Consider the following 18,226-nt stretch of genomic DNA (forward strand, 5'->3'; position numbering starts at 1 on the left):
TGGCTGGAGATGAATAGGGATGGGATATACCTTACTCTGCACTCGATCGGTGATGGTAAGGGTGATGTCATGTTCCAAGGTAGTGCAGTGACCTGGAATATCAGAAACTACATCCTTAAATTCACCGAAAAGATCTTCAATACTGGAATGCTGTTCTCAGATGAGGGCTTCTCCTATATGAGGCTGAGGATTAAAGAAGTCCGAGGAGCTCTGTGTCGTCAGGGTGCGGAATACTTCATTGGGAAGCGGCTCCTCAATAACGGTTGGTCCATCCTTCCCAGGTTCTGAGAGTGCTTCTAACGTAGTAGTTTCATCCAGGACCTGAACACACTGGATTTGGGCTCGGCGATGGTATTTCTTTAAAATATTAATATGGAAGACTTAAGGCCCTTGAGGAACATCAACAAGATAGTCAACCTTACCCCTTTTCTCCAGGATCTTATAAGGGCCTTTCCAGGACACAAGGAGCTTGCTGGTATCACTAGGTAGCAGGATAAGAACCTCATCTCCTGGCTTGAAGTTCCTATCTTGTGATTTGTGGTCGAAGTAGGTCTTGTAGAGGCGGCTGCTTACCTCAGCGTTCTGAACGGCAATCTTGCTGCACTCCTCCAGTTTCTCTCGAAGCTCTAGAACAGGGGTTTTCAACCTTTTTAATGTTAGGTACCCCTCGAAGTCTTTCAGTATTGATCACGTACCCCTTACCCACAATGCAGCGTCAGGAAGGGTAATAATAAATGCATGGCTTATTGACTTAGTTTATTAAGTTTAAATTGTTCTATATATGTGGAGTAGACACCATTTTCAATTGATATTAGTATGTTTCTATGAAGTAGTGTCGATAGGAACTGGTACCTCACAGGGAGACACTATATGTGACTAACATGCAATGCATTTACCAAAAAGGAACTATATCAGACAGTTTTCGATCATTATGGCAGTGAACTAGTGTTGCTTGCAGCTAGTTGTAACTTGTAACTAGTAACAGTGATAAATAAGTCACTATGTGTGTGAATAACATTTAACCCGTAAACTGCGCCAGACATCTTAAGATGACAGGTTTTCTAAGCTGCATTTCAAAAGTTCCCACACAGCCACCGTAAAATCCAATGAACATCATGCGGCAACATCATCCCTCTTTCGCTCCATATAGGCATTATTATCTCAGTCAGCCTTAAGCAATCATGGAAGACGGTAATTCATCATGATCTTCCAATGCTGGCCAGCCTCCTGGCTCCCACATTCATGGCCATGGGGGAGGCAGAAGATGTCGTAAAAAGAAGGAGATAGTAAAAAGAAAGCTTGCACTAGGCCCTGATGATGTAGATTATTTACAGCAATCAACTTCTGGTGCTATGAGAAAGCCCAAGAGATGCCGTAAACACCCTCCTGCCTCTCAAGGTCACGAGCGCTGCCGCTCCCTTGCTGCCCGGCAAAGCGCGTAATATGCCATTAATACCAGCAAAATTTTTACCGTTGATTGAAGATTCTGAGGAATCACTCTCATCACTTTCTGATGATCCACATGGGCAGAAAGAACAGGAAAACGACAGTGGAGGTATAGGAGAAGAATCAACAGATGAGCTGAGTGAGGGAGAGATGTCAGCTGATCAGTCATTTCCAAAGAACTTCAGCCAGCCATCACTGCCACACAATGTTTTTTTTTTTCATTTTTTTTTCACTTCAGTGCTCTACTTGTCTCCTTTGAGTTTTAAGATCAAAGATAGTTTTCAAGCAAGTTGATTTTTTGCCATTTTTTGCACACCCTGCAGCTGTCCTGAAATCATAATTGCGCAATTTAAGGGTTAAAATAATAAATCAGAACAAATATTATAGGTTTGCAAGGTTGTGTGGCAACTGTAATCCAAGAGAGCTCTCTTTCAAGTGATATAACTCCAAGAGTTTCCTTGCTAACGTTGTTAACGTGTCCTGGTTCTAGTGAAGGACACATTGTATACTATAAACATATTTGCTGCTATTCAAAACTGAAGCATTTTGAGAAACCTGCCACGTACCCCCAAAATTCCTCTCACGTACCCCTGGGGTTATGCGTACCCCAGGTTAAGAATTAAGAACCCCTGCTCTAGAACATACTGGAAGCTGGTCTGTTCATCTTGTGGGAGTGTCTTGTCTTCCCAGAGGTCACGGAGCACAGAGAGAGGACCACGGATGTTGCATCCATAGACTTGCTCGAAGGGCGAGAATCCTGTCCTGTCACTGGGAGTTTCTCTAAGGGCAAACAAAGTTGGTATTAGATATCTATGCCATTCACATGGTTTCTCACTGCAGAGCTTCTTTAAGATGGATTTTAAAGGATTATGGATTATGCAGCCTTTCGACGCAACCATTGCCATTGGGATGGTAGGGTGTAGTAAAAATTGGCTTGACCCCGAGTAGTTGATGTAATTCTTCCATCAAGGCTGAGGTGAACTCCATTCCACGGTCGGACAGGACTTCATGAGGGATGCTGACTCGGGAAAAGATGGTGAGAAGAGCTTCGGCCACTGAAACAGAGTCGATATCCTTTAACGGAAGAGCCTCAGGGAATCCTGTGGAGAAGTCTATGAGAGTCAAGATATATCTATAGCCAGCAGATGATGGAGGTGAGAGGGGTCCAACCAGATCTATTGCAACCCGAGCAAAGGGTTCGGTAACGATGTGCATAGGCTGCAGGGGCGCTGGCTTTACTCGTCCCTTTTGAGAAAAGCGCTGACACTTGTCGCAAGAACGACAGTGTACTCTGATGTCAGTATCCATTACCAGCCAGAAGAATTGGTCAGCAACCTTCTGTTCCATCTTGCGATGAGAGTAGTGACCAGCTAAGCGATTTTCATGTGCAATATTCAATATAATGGGCCGACACTTCCGTGGAACAACTAAACATAGTTTCCCCACCTTCTCTGGACATTGTGAAGAAAGACACTTCCGATAGAGGAGTCTGTCTTGGTAAAGAAACTGGAAAGTGGAGTTGTTCTGGACTTAGTCTATCTCTCCCGTTGCAGCCTTGGTGTGGGCAATGGTCAGATTATCACAGGTCCTCTGAAGATGGCCAAACTCTTCAGGAGTGATAGACAGAGGCTGGAGATCCGGGAGATGAAGTGGGTGGAGGCGCTTCATCCTAGTGGTCGAGGCACGAGTCTCCACAGCACATACCGATGAAGTAACAGGAGGTAGAGAGTCCTGGGAGACAGATGAAGTAATAGGAGGCAGAGAGTCTTGGGAGACAGAGCAAGGCTTCGAAAAACTGTGGACTGGAAGTGTTACTGCAGAGGCAGACGAGAATCCTGGAACTGAAACTAGCTCTTCATAACTGAAGGTAGGATATGGTTCCTTTGGTGTACGAACCCCAGGGACATTACCAATTAGGACACTGGCAAACTTGATGGGGGCTTGGACCGCGTCAGTCCAACCTTCAAAGTCCCTCCCAGATGGGAACCGCCTTGTTGTGGTGGGGGGCTTGTGTGTCATTGTGAACTGGCAAGCTAGGCTAGAGGGGGCTTTGGCCCTGTTCTGCTCTTCTAAGCGGGAGAGGGCTACCCATGCTAGTAAGGTCGCCAGTGAGTGGCCAGACTAAATGGTTCCTATGTAAGCTGCCAGTGGACCAGCGGAGCCACCCGCTGGAGGGATCACCCAAGAGGGGTCGTCCTGTGTTGGATGGTTGGGTGTCCAGGCTGGGATGCTTTGGGAGTGGGGTCTCAGCTCTGTCGTAGACAAACATTCACATCATGTGGGGCATTTTTTTAAAACTATTGGTCTGCATGGGGACGAGGTACCCCATCCACGGCAGCCAGCGCTCGCTCCCAAGTAGGTGGTTTCCCTTGTCCCTGGAGCTAATCTTTTGTATTACTGTATGCTTATGGGAAACCACAAAAAAAAACTATCAGGTTCTCGTGAGGTGGCTGACCTGGCCCACGAGACGTTATCTTCAGGTCTGAGTAGGGAGGAGTATTCCCCTCCACAAGTGCCTCCCACAGCAGTTTCCTCCTCTGGGAGTTCTTCTGAGGTTTGGACCTCAGACCTTCTGCTGGTTTGGACTCCCTTTTAATGGTAAATGTTAATCCATCTTTCTCTTATCACGCCTTGCACTCCCTTCTCAAGGCGTATGGCACAGTCTTTCATATTCAACTTGTTTATGATAAGGACTTCCCATCCAACCGCTGCTATGTGACGTTTCTGTCATGTGATGAAGCCCGTTTGGCCTTTGAACATGTAGCATCTCTGCCCCTTACCAGATGTGGCTTTAAAACTGAACTTCTCCACTCACGTAATATTTCAGACAGTGACATGGATTATATCCCAAATGTTTTTGACAACCATTTAGAGAATTCAGTTCCAGAAGTCCGCCAGATCCCGCCTCCACGTTGGTTTGTGGCGTACTACAGAAATGGGCGTGGGAATTTCATCCATGCCTCCCGGTACCTTGCCAAAGAGATCGGCACGATTCCTGAGGGAAATCTCAAGAAGTACGGTAAGGGGGTGCTCATGCAAGCTAAAGATATTACGCAGGCGAGGATGTTGCAACATCTCCCATGCCCTACTGACAGCATTTTTGAGACCATGAAGGCTTATCCTACTTTTAGTTAAAGTAAAGGTTGTGTGTACAGGCAGGATCTTTATGAATTTCCTGAGGAAGAAATACTGGCTATGTGTCCTAGCTCAGTCCAAAAGATGACTAAGATGAGGAATTCCTCCAACATGGTCCTTCTCACCTTTTCTGGTTCCACCCTTCCTGACCATGTTCATATCGGTCCTATCAATCTTAGGGTGAGGCATTTTATTTCCTGCCCTCTTCAGTGTTTCTCATGCTATGGGTACGGTCACGGTAAAAGCTCCTACAAGGAAGCTTCTCGATGTGGTAATTGCTCAGCACTAGACTCACATTCTGAGGAGCATTGCAATGCTGCTGCTTATTGTTTCCATTGCTGCGATGCTCACTAGGTATGTTCCAGGCAATGCCCTAGGTATCACCTGGAACAGGTTATTCTACAGCTTGCTAATAGTCAGTTCATTAGCCTTGGTAGTGCTCGCCGTGAACTCCTTTATCACCAGAAGGACGGTACTGGTGCAACATCCTATGCTTCATTAGTGGCTCGATCATCAGTCGAGTCTGCAGGTCTGAAGACATCTGCTACCTCTTGCTCTGTTGGGGCTGGTGGTCCTGTTAATTTGCTAATAGATTTGCCCTTTCGTCTGATGAGTCAGTTGAGTCATCTGTAAGATGTGACGGGAATAATCTGGACTTGACCAAAGTGACCTATGTAGTGGATGTCCATTTCTCTCCTGTATTGCCTAAGCTTCTGAAGGGCCTGACCAAACGGCACCGTGGCTCTGCGGAGTTGATAGATTTAGCTCAGCCAAAGCAATCTAAGGTTTTTCCTGGTGCACGTGATCATGAGTCCTCCAGGGACCGCTCTGCAATGGTGGCTCCAATGGTTTCTGTTCAGCCTTCTGTGATGCCCTCTGTCTCAGATCGGGCATCTTGTGATGAGGATGGTGTTAGCATGGAGTCTTCCGATGATATTGTCACAGCCGTCCCTCGTGGACCCACTGTGTCGAAAAGTGCAGTCCAGTCTGACCCTTGTCCTCCGATGACCGGTAGCAGTGATGATGGTTCGCATCACTCACCGGTAGGCTGAAAGGCTGTGGTCCAATGACCCAGCACATCTCAACTCCCGGTGTCTTCTCGTCGGTTGATTATTTCTAGTCAGGTGAGTCACGGGCAGCACCTTCAAAAGGTTCGCCCATCCACTGCACCTAAATAGTCATCTTCAAGCTTCTACAGTGGAACTGTAGAGGCCTTCGTACCTCATGGGGGGAACTCTGAGCTTTACTATCGGAGTTCTCTCCAGCCTGTGTCACTCTACAAGAGACTATGCTAGGTGATAGTACTTATTCTAGTCCTCCTGGCTATCGTGCCTCTTTTAGCACTCCTTTCCCTGAACAGGGCCACCACGGTGGCACAGCTATCCTAGTCCGTCAGGATATACCTGTTGTCTCCTTGCAACTTAACTCTCCCCTTCAGGTGGTTGCTGTTAAAGTCTTTCTGGGACGATCCTACACTATTTGCAGTCTATATCTCCCTCCTCGGGTTCCTGTCTCCAGGGGTGATCTTGATGGCCTAGTGCGTGAGCTGACTCTGCCTTTCCTCTTGTTGGGAGATTTTAACGGCCGTCACCCTTTGTGGGATGAAGGTGCTAGTAATCCTCGTGGGTTTTAATCGGTTCTTTTATTGAGGATGAGGGATTGGAGGTTTTAAATTCTGGGGATGTTACACATTTCCACAGTCCTACTGGGACTTTTACAGCTATCGATCTTTCTATTTGTACATCTAATTCTTTCCTTGATTTTAATTGGCGGGTCCTACTTGATTTACATGGTAGTGACCACTTCCCAATTTTAATGGAATCTGTGGAGTCTGAGCCACAGTCCCGCCCCCCACGTTGGGTTTTAGACAAGGCAGATTGGCCACGTTTCACTGAACTTAGCTCTTTTATCCATCCACTGGCTGACTTTGATACTTTTTCTGAGGCTGTTGATTATTTTACTGACTTTTTACGTTCAGCAGCGCTTCAGACAGTCCCCAGAAAGTCTGGTCGCTTAACTAAGTGTCCCGTTCTTTGGTGGAATGCAGCATGCACCAATGCTGGGAGAGAGAAATTGGTGGCTTTCTCTCGTCTCCGGTGACATCGTGGGGACCCGCAGTGTCTGGATGCTTTTTGACGCTGCTGTGCTCGGGCCCGTCGCGTTTTGAAGAAGGCACAAAGAGCCTTTTGGAAAGCCTATGTCTCTTCCATTAATGTTCACACCCCTCTTATGGATGTATTCAATAAAGTCCGCCGAATTGCTGGGAAATATTCTGCGCCTTCCCCGCCAGTCTTGTTGTCTGCTGGGCAAACGGTGGCAGATCCGAAGACTGTCGCCGACCTCTTCGCAGAACACTTTGCTAGTGTTTCCCGAAAGGATCCCACAGCTCCCGGTGCACGTTACCACCAGAGTATGGAATCTCTAAGGGTCAATTTTTCTTCGACTGGAGGGGAGTCTTACAATGTCCCCTTCTCTACCTCCGAGTTGCGGACTGCTTTGTCCCAGTGTCATGACTCTTCTCCGGGTCCAGATGATATTCCTTACACCTTTTTGCGCCATATGTCTGACAGTGCTTTTACCTTTTTATTAACCCATCCGCTGCAGACGACGACACGGTGTCATCAGTAAAAAAATTCCGATGACTGCGGACGACGCACGTTATGCGTTGGCAAATAAAAATATTCATAGTATATTCCCAATGCGTTATCAAGCTCTCAAATTCATCCCTGAAGATTGCCCGTGCTTTGTTTATGTCACAACACAATACTCCTTTGTTTCACAACACACAAGACTCATTTCACTCATCTGTTTCACAGCACTCATGTCACTCATCTGTGACAACACATCACTTATCTACCTCACTATATACGCTATTGCTCATACTGTTCTGAGAGAGAGAGAGAGAGAGAGAGAGAGAGAGAGAGAGAGAGAGACAGAGTATTATTGTCATGTGGTCATTTATCTTACTGTTTTTTTATTATTTTTCCATTCGCATATAATCATTACGAACATGCCTTGATAATTTGAGGTACAAAAACATTATATACATGCAGTAGACAAAGTAAAACATAAATAGTGACCAATACGGCAACATCATCAGCTGGTATTTACCACTCACCACAGTGGGCATAGAAAATGCCTGGCTCAGACACGTTTTGGCTTATAGCGCAAAACTTTACATATACAACAGGTACTTAGAAGCCATTTTTCTTTGGTTTTGAACCACAAGGATTCCAATTCCGCAATAAAAAAAAAAAAAAAATTGCTCAAACCCGCCGCACTGGCAGTACATGATTTGAAAAATAGTGCCGCAGTGGACTGGTTAAATCTTTATAATATGATTTGGCGTGCCGGTGAATTTTCGTCTTCTTGGGCTGTGGCAGTGGTTCTCCCATTTCCGAAGCCTGGTAAAGATACTCTTCAGGCTACGAACTACCGTCCTATATCTTTGACATCCTGCATTTGTAAAGTGTTAGAAAAGATGGTTAATGTAAGACTCATATGTTACTTGGAGAGGGGGAACTACTTGTCATCGGTGCAGTATGGTTTCTGAAAGATGAGGTCTACTACTGATGCTCTTTTGTCCCTGGAGTCTTCTATTTGTGAGGCCTTTGCTAATCACCACCACCAAGTAACCATTTTTTTTTTACCTGGAGAAGGCCTACGACACAGCCTGGTGTCATGGCATTTTACGTTCCTTGTTTAATTTTGGCCTCCGTGGCCACCTTCCTATTTTTATTCAACAGTTTTTATCCAGACGTCTTTTACGGGTTTGAGTGGGGAGTGTTCTCTCCGAGGCTAGTGCTGTAAATGATGATGTCCCACAGGGAAGTATTCTTAGTGTTACGCTATTCGCAGTCGCCATAAATGGTGTTATAGATACTCTACCGGATGGCGTTCACAGCTCCTTATATGTTGATGATTTATGTGTTTTTTTTTGCTGCTGCTAGGATGTCACTGATTGATCGCAAGCTCCAACTGGCAATCAATAGGGTGTCCAGTTGGGCCAACATGAACGGTTTTCGTTTCTCCACCCACCTCGAAGACCGTAGCCATGCATTTTTGTTGTAACCGTGGTGTCCATCCAGACCCTGATTTATACCTCGCCAATAGACACCTCTCATGTGTGAAGGCAACTCGATATCTTGGCCTTGTGTTTGACATCTGTCTCACCTGGCTTCCTTATTTCCATTCTCTTAAGGCATCTTGTAGGAAGGCATTATCCCTTCTTCGGGTTTTAAGTCACACCTCTTGGGGGCCGGACAGGAACACTCTATTGCTTCTTCATAGTACACTTATACTTCCCAAGTTTGAATACGGTTGTGAGATCTACTCATCTGCAACAGATGCATGGCTACGCGTGCTTGACTCCATGCATCATGCTGGGGTCTGCTTGGCTACTGGTGCATTTCGGACATCTCCAATTCCTAGCCTACTAGCTGATGCTGGTTTCTGGCCGCTCGACTTCCGGCGCCAGTCTTCGATGCTCCGATGTTGGTTTCGCACCCACCGTCTTCTTGATTCTGTCCCTTGTTTGTCAATATTGCGGGACTCACGTTCGCAGGCATATGTCATTCGACCTAGTCTCCCTAAAACTTTTGGCCTTCGTGTCACCAATCTTATGACTGACTTACCTATCGCCCCCACTCCTGTCTATTCTTTCCGACTTCCACGAGTTGGTTATTGGCAGCTTCCCGCTGTCTCATTATGCCCTCCTGCAATGGATGGCAAGACAGGTCTTCCGCCAGCTCTGTCCCACACACGGTTTTTAGAACACTATTCTACACATTCTGATGCCATCCCTGTCTTTACTGATGGTTCCAAATCCAATACAGGCGTTGGATTTAGTGTGGTTTTCCCATCCTTCTACCGGTCTGGCAGCCTTCCTTCTGTGGCATCAGTCTTTACTGCAGAGCTGTCTGCCATAGTCCTTGCTTTCCAGATAATTTTTACTCTCCCGGTTTCGTCTTTTACAATTTTTAGTGACTCGCTGTGCTCTTACTACTCTCTCCTCCATTATTTCCCTTTTATCAGTCTTGGAGTGGCTATATCTGCTCATGAGAAGAGGATATCGTGTTGGGTTCTGCTGGGTCCCTGGTCACGTTGGTGTTCCAAGAACGAACATGCAGATTGCCTTGCTAAAGAGGCAGGAAGTCGCTCTCCATCCACTGCCCCTGTCCCGTTTCGAGATGTATTCCAGTACATTCGCCTGGCGATTGTTGCAAGATGGCAGAGGAGGTGGCAAAAGGGGGTTGTAACCTCGAAAATGGGAGAGATCACCACTTCCGTTCGCCATGACTGGACATACACCCTTATCCGTGACCGCTGAACACAGATTGTATTAGTGCGGCTTTGTATCGGTCACACATATCTTACACAGGGATATTTGTTGACCAGGGACCCTCAACCCTACTGTGATGACTGCCTGGTGCCACTTACGGTGCGGCACCTGCTTGTCAAGTGCCCTAGTTTGACTGACTTAAGACACCGCTACCTTTACCAGTGTTGCGGTAGAGATAGTGGTATCTATTATCTCTCAAAGGTCCTTGGACCAGCGTGCCTGGGCCAAGACCATGACGTTTTTAGATTTTTGGGAGAAGCTGGCCTTCTCCCAAAGCTGTGAATTATATTTGATTTTATTATAAGTATTTTAATGTTTTATTTAGTTTTATAGTATTTTAGTTTTTTACCTTTTTAATTGTATTGTTTTAAATTACTTTTAATTGTTTTTTTTATAAACGTTAGTTTCAATTAATTAATAGTAGCGGCGCCATATGACCGTTGCTGTTGCGGCGCCAAAAAAATTAAAATCCAATCCAATCCAATCCAACCTTCAAAGTAAGGATACCTGATGTAGCACTGGACGATGGGAAATGTATCAACACGGCCCAGGTAGTCAGCAACTTGACAGGAACGGCAGTTGCTAATGTCAGCATCAGGTAAAACTTCCTCTGCATCCACAATACAGGAACAGACAGTATTCCTGAGGATGTAAGATGTCCATGATCCATTAACAGTGCCTGAAAGAAGGGGCCGAGGAACATGGTGATCAGAGAGGCAAAATCCTACCGTGAAGGGTTGAGATGGAGGACTCTCCTTGAAGGCACGTGGGTTCTTGGGACACCGGGGTCTAATGTGGCCTAACTTACCATTTCCATGACACTTGATAGGAGAAGTTGGTGAAGGTGACGAGTGAACAGGCGGTGTTTTCTTGAGAGGAGGCTTGAAGGATCGTGAAGAAGACCTGAAGGAGGGTTTGATGGTGTAGTGTGCCGATGCCCAGTGTAAGGGAGATACACCATGCCGGCTATTCCTCCCTTCCTAACTACCTTCTATACGCTTCTATACCCCCAGCCGGCTTCGTTATACACCCCAGGCAGGCCCTTGTTAAGTTTTGGATCTCTGGTACCATGAGGCTTCGGTACCATGAGGTTTGCTACTGGCCTTGGCTCCTCCCACCATGAGGCTTCGGTACCACGAGGCTTTGCTACTGGCCTTGGCTCCGTCCTTTCTGAGGCTACGATGGGAGGCAGGTTTCGAGGCCAGAACAGACACCAGCACACCATCTCTCGGTGAACACCTCATCTCTCTTCGAGCTGGTTCCTCGTCTCGCCGGAAGAGCAGCTAGCCTGCGCTCCTGCTGCTTCTCTCCATACCTTCACCTGCCACCGCTGTCATCTCCCTGCCGCACACCAGCTTCTGGACTTCACCTCCTGGTTTGTTGCTGAGTGGATCTTCACTGGTGCGCCTAACCGCAGTGACTCAGCATGCCATCTCCTTGCACACGACAGCAGTGGTTCGGTTATTTGTTATTGTCTCTTAGTGTAAATACACTCATTCTGTGCTGTCTTGTTTTCCTTTTCAAAGGGCTAGTCTAATTAATCCTGGCTTAACATCATATATTTTGAGGGTGAGAGAACGTGGCCTCCCGTTTCCCTCACACGTGGCGACCTCGCCAGGATTGACATGTGTTATTAATTGTCTTATTGTTCCAGCCCTTGGAAGGTTAACAGCTGTATAATCGCCTTGAGCGCACACTCACTGTCTGAGGCCCGGAAGTGAGTTCCTTACAGACGTCCATTCCTGTAAGTTGTTATTTATCCACATAGCTTCCTTTGCTGTGTTTACTGAGTGGACAATTTTATAATTGTTTCACTTGTTTGGACTGACAGATTTTCTTCAGTCTTTGTGCTTACAATTTTTTCGAGGTGTTATGTATGTTGGGTTGTATTTCTTTTGGGGTTATTTATTCTGTTTGTATCTACCATGTCTTCCTTTGAGCAACTTCAGAAACAGGCTGCCACTCTTGGTCTCTCAGGAACAGACGTTGTGCACTACATCACCAGTCAACAGGCGTATGAGCGGGAGGAGCGACCAGCCATGTGACAAGCACAGAGGGAAGAAGCTGAGCGACAAGCACAAGCACAAAGGGAAAAAGCTGAGCGACAAGAAAGAGAAGCTGAGCGATAAGCAGAGGTAAGAAGCTGAGCGTCAAGCACAGAGGGAAGAAGCTGAGCGACAAGCACTAAGGGAAGAAGGTGAGCGGAAAGAGAGGTTAGAACTTGCTAAGCTGGAAGCTGAAACTGAGCGAATGCGTCTCACTGTTCAAGGTAAGCCTGACACTGTTACCATCCCAGATGTAGCTGTTCGTCCCACGTTACCAGTGTACCAGAAAGGAGAAGACATCGCTACTTATCTCACCCGTTTTGAGAAAGTGGCAGGGCTGTTACAGCTCGAACCAAGTACGTATGCTGTGAGGTTGGTATGTCTCTTAACGGGAAAAGCTGCTGATTTATACGTCGCCCTCTCTCCTGAAACCACCAATGATTATGACGCTCTTAAGAAATATCTGTTGACAGGATTTAAAAAGACTGCAGACGGATATTGATTTGATTTCTGCAACGCAAAAATTTGAGAGGGGGGAAATTATTCTGTCAGGGGTTCAGTGTTTTGCCGGACAATCCTTGCCAACAAACTATTGTGTGTGTGAACAAGTGTTGTTGTTAGTGAGTGAGTGCGTGCGTGCGTGCATGCGTGTGTTCGAAGCTTTGCATCGCCATCTCATAGCTTCGACCGGAGCCGTCCTGGTCCTCCGCCGGCGCTACGCTTGTCACTCAGGCCTCTTCCTTCTGACCCACACACACTCCTGCCCTTCGGTAAGACGTTTATACTATTATTTTTTTGTACAGCATTTTTGGGTATGTTATGGTTGTATAATATGTGTTGTGTGTTATGTTGTGTGCATGGGCGTGAAGTGATGGCTGTGCCTTTGACAGCTTCCATGAGGGCCTGCCGACTCTTACCAGCGCATATTCGACCTGCAGCGTCTGGCGTACCTGGCCTACGCCGTGCCTTGGTTCGGATACCTGTGACCGAACCCGGTACCTGCTAGAACCCTCTTGCACGTATGGATTCCTCTTTAAGGTACAGTGGTTTCTGCCTGCTGCCGCTAGTGGTCACCTTATCTACGCCCCATGGAGCTGAGTCGTCCCGGTTGTGCCCACGATGGACGTGTGGCCTGTCCTGTGTGAACGCCAGCTACCTCTCGGCGAGGCTATAGGGACCCTATCTACGTCTTCTGCCACCACCTGCTCACAGGAGTGTCGCGCTGTCGAGGCTTACTCCCGCACTTCATCTCATCCATTGTTTGTGTGTGAATGACTTGTGTGAATGAGGGTTGTGTGAAAGTTGGGGTGTGAGTGTTTTGCTTAGGTGTTGTTTGTGAAATATATTGATTGTTATTTTCTGTGGTGAGTTTATTACCCGGGTCTATATAAAAGAATCAAAAGGGGTCGTGGCCATCTAGCTACAGAGTATTGTCCTAATTCAACCTTTACTGGGCAAACCTCTTACAAGTGGCGCAGTGAGTAGGATAGACCCAATGACAATAATCCCATTCACTTATTTGTTCGTGGTACTATTTTTCATTGCCATTAACAGTTGCGTGTGCAGAAAGTCGAGGCTGCAGAGGGCGCGTGGCGTCTGTGGTTGGACCAGGAAGCGAAGGTCAGTGTTTTGTGTGTGTATATATGTGTAGTGTGACGGACCAGAATTGAGATAACTTCTGAACACGGTCTAACATGATGTACTAGTGATAGTGTATCGTGGCTACTACAGTTACTGGCGGTCATTTGTGCCCTAGTTTGTCTGAGTCATTCCGCTGCGAGCACAGGCTCCGGGGAATTAGTATTGTGATAGCGTGACGTGTTTTGTCTTACGCGATAGTTTATCGTGCGCTGTCGATCCCTCGTGATCATTATCCTTGTTACAGGAAGAATGATGACCGGTAGTGATTCTACTTGCGTCTGTATGTATTAGCGTTAACTCCTAATACCCCCCTTTTGTGATAAGCGCGCGAGTACCGCTAGTTTATAATATATAAAGGTTGTTTTGCCTTTCGTGTGCCTACCAGTGCGGTTGTGCCGGTTGTGTAAGGCGGGTAGAGTAGTTCTCTGCTTCGTCTAATTTTACTACGAGCGTTCTCCCTCGTATTTTTTCTTTCGTGGACTCTGAAAGAATTTGGTTGACCGAGTTTTCTTTACACCATGTCTACCCATATTCTTGAATTAATTAAACAGGCGAGAGAGGCTGGACTTGATTCGAGCGATATTAACCAATATTAACGTATTGGTAGAGAAAGAAAGTTCCAGAGAGGAAAGAATAGAAGTGCGTGAACTTAAGAAATTAGAGCTTCATTATGCCGAAGCAGAAAAACAGATTGAAGAGGCGGAAAAACAAAGACAACATGAGCTCCAGCTCGCTCAGTTAAAAGCAGGGAACTCAGAGCCTCGTACTCGTGACATCTTTCCAATGCTAAAGCTCCCAAAGTTCATAGAAGGAACGGATGAGATCGATGATTTCATAAGACGTTTTGAGAAGTTAGCTGAAGTTCACCAGTGGGAAAAGGAGTCTTACCATATATATCTTGGGTCTTTATTAACAGGCAAAGCTTTGAAGGTTTATGTCAGTCTACCAGATGATTCGTTAAAATTTTATGATCAGCTTAAAAAAAATTTGCTTAAAGCTTACGCTATTGATGGAGAATTCTATAGAAAAAAATTTCGGGAAAGCAAAGTGAAAGACAATGAAACCTATGTTCAGCTTGCTACTAGAATGTGACAAGACTTTGATAACTGGCTTCGCATTTGTAACATTGATGAAGATTATGAAGAGTTATGTGAATTCATGATTCAGGATCAGCTACTAAGTAACTGCCCTCCCGACCTTAAAATATTCCTGAAAGAAAGGAGCTTTGACTCGACCCTCGCTATGACACAGGCGGCAGATAGATTCAGAGCAGCTCATAGGAGTGTCAGGCCTCGTACCAAACCAGAAGAGGGTAACTCTGCTAAACCTATTGTCAGATGTCATAACTGCCACCAACCTGGGCACATAAAACCTAACTGCCCCGAATTCAAAAAAGTTTTCAAAACCAGAGCATCAAACAGAATTAATAGTGTACAAAACAATGAAGTTATCCCTCCAGCGGCTGACTGACGTAGGAACTTTGTTCGGTAAGCCTGCCAACATATTTCTTGATACAGGGTGCTCAACTATCCTTGTTAAGAATTCCCTAGTTCCACCACATGTGAAACGGGTTAAGCTTGTTAAGTTATATGACTATCTCGGTGGTGACCAGAGCTTCCCCAAAATTAGGTGTTATATTTCTTGAAAATTTTTCAAAGTATGGGTAAACGCAGGCTGCTCCTCTTAAGTTCGCGGATGTCTTGATAGGGACAGTTCCTGGTGTCAAACTGTACCCTGATCAGTCTAGTCCCGTAAAACCTGACTCGGAGACTGGAATTAAAGGCATTGTAATGGGTATTGAGACCCGAGCTCAGAAAAGGCGTAATACTCAACCACCTAAAAAACTGAGTGTTCCAGAGTTATCTGCTAGTGACGTCACTAGGTCAGAGCTGATAACAGCCCAAACTAACTGCCCCACACTTGAATCCATCAGACAACTGGGTACCAGTCAAAAGGTAGTTACAGTGAAGAACCGCTCCGTCAGATATAAGCTAGACAATGGGCTAATTTACCGTGTGTGCATTCAGAGTAAGAATGATCATGAGATAGGCTCGAAGCAGTTGGTAGTTCCCAGTGCTATGCGGCGAACGATTATGTCTGTAGCTCATGATTCATCTCTCGTAGGTAATTTCTCTCACAGGAAAACATCTGACAAAATTTTCCTCAAATTTTTCTGGCCAGGAGCTGGTGCTGATATTAAACGCTTTTGTCGATCCTGTCATGAGTGCCAAAAGTCATCTCCGAAAGGTACTATTCGTAAAGCACCTCTTGTCTCAATGACTGTAATAAATGAACCTTTCAGCAGAGTAGCAATTGATCTTGTTGGTCCTCTTACTCCATCTAGTCAAGGACATAGATACATACTTTCACTTATTGACTGTGCTACTCGCTTCCCAGAAGCTGTACCATTAAAGAACATTGACACTGTGACAATTGCTGAAAGTCTTATTGAAATATTTGCCCGAGTAGGAATCCCAGCAGAGATACTGAGTGACCGATGTACTCAATTTAAGTCTGATCTCATGGCCGAGGTAAATAGGTTGTTATCCATTAAGGTCTTGTTTACAAGTCCCTATCATGCCTGTTGTAATGGTATGGTAGAACGATTTCATGCTGTGCGCAAGGCCATGCTGAAGAAACTCTGTCTTGGAGACTGGAATTAAAGGCATTGTAATGGGTATTGAGACCCGAGCTCAGAAAAGGCGTAATACTCAACCACCTAAAAAACTGAGTGTTCCAGAGTTATCTGCTAGTGACGTCACTAGGTCAGAGCTGATAACAGCCCAAACTAACTGCCCCACACTTGAATCCATCAGACAACTGGGTACCAGTCAAAAGGTAGTTACAGTGAAGAACCGCTCCGTCAGATATAAGCTAGACAATGGGCTAATTTACCGTGTGTGCATTCAGAGTAAGAATGATCATGAGATAGGCTCGAAGCAGTTGGTAGTTCCCAGTGCTATGCGGCGAACGATTATGTCTGTAGCTCATGATTCATCTCTTACTCCATCTAGTCAAGGACATAGATACATACTTTCACTTATTGACTGTGCTACTCGCTTCCCAGAAGCTGTACCATTAAAGAACATTGACACTGTGACAATTGCTGAAAGTCTTATTGAAATATTTGCCCGAGTAGGAATCCCAGCAGAGATACTGAGTGACCGATGTACTCAATTTAAGTCTGATCTCATGGCCGAGGTAAATAGGTTGTTATCCATTAAGGTCTTGTTTACAAGTCCCTATCATGCCTGTTGTAATGGTATGGTAGAACGATTTCATGCTGTGCGCAAGGCCATGCTGAAGAAACTCTGTCTTGATAAACCCCGGGATTGGCATCGATATTTACCATTTGTTTTGTTTGCCTATCGAGAAATCCCAAATGACACACTCAAATTTTCACCTTTCGAGTTACTGTACGGACGCAGAGTTCGTGTCCCTTTAAGTATCCTTCATGACTTGTGGACTAAGCCTGAACTAGATGACAATGTCAAAACAACCTAGGCTGGAAGATTCTGCTTCAATAGCATCTGCTAATGCGGCCGTGAACAGCAAGCTTTATAAAACCTACTTTGACGGAAATACTAAGTCACGTGTGCTTGTTCAAGATGATGAGGTACTGGTTCTGCTGCCTTCATCAACTAATAAACTTACGATGGCATGGAAAGGCCCTTACCCTGTTGTAAAGCGTCATATAAATGGAGTAGATTACCTTGTGAAAGTTAGTGGCAAAGTGAAGTTATATCACATCAATATATTGAAGAAATATATAAGACGCGATAGTGCGCTAGCCACTAAACCTACTACCTGTCAGGCTTGCATAATTGATGACACTGAGGTCCCTAGTGATGTGTGTGACGTAGAGGTGATAAACTATCCGGCTCAGAGTAAGGTGAATATCAACCCCAAGCTAACCAGCGGACAATGGTCCCAGGTTAACGAGATAATAAGCAACTTTCCTGACGTGTTTTCTGATCTTCCGGGTAGCACCTCCACCATCAGTCATAAGATTCATTTGACCTCTAATATCCCGGTACATAGGAAGCCGTATCCTGTTCCACACCACCTTCAGGCTAGTTTTGATGATGAAATAGCGAAAATGATTAAGTTAGGGGTAATCGAGCCCAGCACTTCACCATATTGTTCTTCTTCGGTGCTAATAAAGAAACCCGACAACACCTGGCGATTCTGCGTAGATTATAGAGCTCTTAATGACGTCAGTCTGTTCGACGCTGAGCCGATGCCTCGCATGGATGATGCATTAGGTAACTTTGTAGGGGATAAGTACTTTACTGAAATAGATCTTTGTAAAGGCTATTGGCAAATACCTCTTTGTGAAGAAAGCAAGCCCCTCACTGCTTTTGCTACAAAACAAGGCTTAATGCAGTTCACTCGTATGCCATTTGGACTTAAGACGGCATGTGCCTCATTCATTAGGTTAATGAGAAAAGTATTAGTAGGACTTAAGAACACTGAATGTTACTTTGATAATATTATGGTCCATAGTTCCAACTGGAGTGATCACCTAGCCGACGTAAAAGCACTACTTGAGCGTTTACGCGATCATGGTCTTACAGCTGGCCCCAGTAAGTGTTTCATGGCTTACAATGAAATCAAA

The 18,226-nt window shown here is 45.5% G+C and overlaps 1 long non-coding RNA gene across 1 annotated transcript; it reads left to right on the plus strand.

Annotated features, from left to right (window-relative positions):
* Positions 1-12,527: 12,527 nt before the first annotated feature.
* On the plus strand, positions 12,528-13,343 carry LOC123502596. The gene is made up of 2 exons (XR_006674184.1): positions 12,528-12,737; positions 12,858-13,343. It is a non-coding gene; the product is annotated as an uncharacterized LOC123502596 (long non-coding RNA).
* Positions 13,344-18,226: the final 4,883 nt, after the last annotated feature.

The sequence above is a fragment of the Portunus trituberculatus genome, chromosome 12, assembly GCF_017591435.1.
Source record: "Portunus trituberculatus isolate SZX2019 chromosome 12, ASM1759143v1, whole genome shotgun sequence".
NCBI lineage: Eukaryota > Metazoa > Arthropoda > Malacostraca > Decapoda > Portunidae > Portunus > Portunus trituberculatus.